This window comes from Mandrillus leucophaeus, unplaced genomic scaffold, assembly GCF_000951045.1.
Source record: "Mandrillus leucophaeus isolate KB7577 unplaced genomic scaffold, Mleu.le_1.0 Scaffold374, whole genome shotgun sequence".
Taxonomy (NCBI): domain Eukaryota; kingdom Metazoa; phylum Chordata; class Mammalia; order Primates; family Cercopithecidae; genus Mandrillus; species Mandrillus leucophaeus.
In genome coordinates, this window is record NW_012103965.1 from 1754465 (window position 1) to 1755902 (window position 1438).

General features: G+C 36.9%; 1 protein-coding gene across 1 annotated transcript in view; it reads right to left on the reverse strand.

Annotated features, from left to right (window-relative positions):
- Positions 1–1438, reverse strand: part of USP32 (ubiquitin specific peptidase 32) — a 255762-nt gene that overhangs the window by 89157 nt on the left and 165167 nt on the right. The gene's annotated exons all lie outside the window — the stretch shown is intronic.

Genomic DNA, 1438 nt, shown 5'->3' on the forward strand with positions numbered 1-1438 from the left:
CAAAGTGCTGGGATTACAGGCTTGAGCCACCGCGCCCGGCAACGTCTTCTATTCTACCCCTAGTTGTTACCTCTTTTAGGAATCACCTTTCAACTTTTTACTTCTGTTAACCATAATTAACTAATTGTTAAAGTGCTGCATCCCAGCAGAAATCTGAACTTTCAAAGTTCAATTTACATGGTTCCCTTTCTATCCTCCCACCATAATACCGGGTGCTAACCTTTTTTTTTGAGACAAGTTCCCATTCTGTTGCTCAGGCTGTAGTACAGTGGTGTAATCATGGCTCACTGTAGCCTTGACCTCCCAGGCTCAAATGATTCTCTTGCCTCAGCCTCCCATGTAGCTGGAACTATAGGCATGTGCTACTATGCCTGGCTAAGTTTTTGGGTTTTCTTTTTTTTTTTTTTTGGTAGAGATAGGGTCTCATTATGTTACCCAGGCTGGCTGAGAGCTCCTGGACTCAAGTGATCCTCCCACCTCAGCCTTCCAAAGTGCTGGGATTATAGATGAGAGCCACCATGCCCAGCCTCGACTTCTAACATAGCCCTGATTACACTTGTCTATCTTTACCTGTATACTACAAACTATCAAAGGGTAACATCTAGATCTCTTGAGCCACTACAGAGTATCATTAAATAGTCAATAGATGAATTAGATAAGACAGAGAAGACTTGGTAGTCAGGAAAAGAATGAGTAATGTACAATCTAGTCACCAGCAAATATTGTTAATAGGCTTGGTTAAAAAATCCAAGTTCTATCCTAAACTACTACTATCTCATTATCATGGTTACATGGAATTGAAGCAGCTAAATGATCTTGTTTAATGTTCACAGCAGAGCAAGAAGTAGAAACCCCATCTTACCTAAAAGCTGACAGCAAAAATACCTACATACCTATGAAACACTTAGAAAAAAGGTGTTCAAACTTCTATCTCTACACAAGGAATTTTCTAACCGAAATTTTTCCTGGTTTTTGCTCTCATACACACCAAACAGAATTCGATACCTTAGTTTCTGGCAGAGAGAGGAGAAAGAAGGGGACTGAATTGTCAAAGCTCTAGCCTGAAACTCATATCTATTATCTGTTTCTATTGAGAATCAGTTAATAGAGCCATTACAAGTTCTTCTGAAATTGTGATTGAAGAAAGAAAAAAAAAACTGATTGAAGAAAGAAAAAAAAACTGATGTTCTTTATTTATTTAAAACCTCTATTTAATAACACCATTGTGGTATAGATCCTACCAACTTGCTACTTGGTACGTACGTGTCAATGTTTCAGTAGAAAGACTCAAATTTATGCAAATGTGTCTCATACAGGTAATTTATTTTCAATTTCACAGGGACACATAGACATCATAGTAATGCAAGCTATAGGATAAATATATTATGTAAATCTACTATGTAAATCTATATATTAAATATATAGTAAATATATTTAT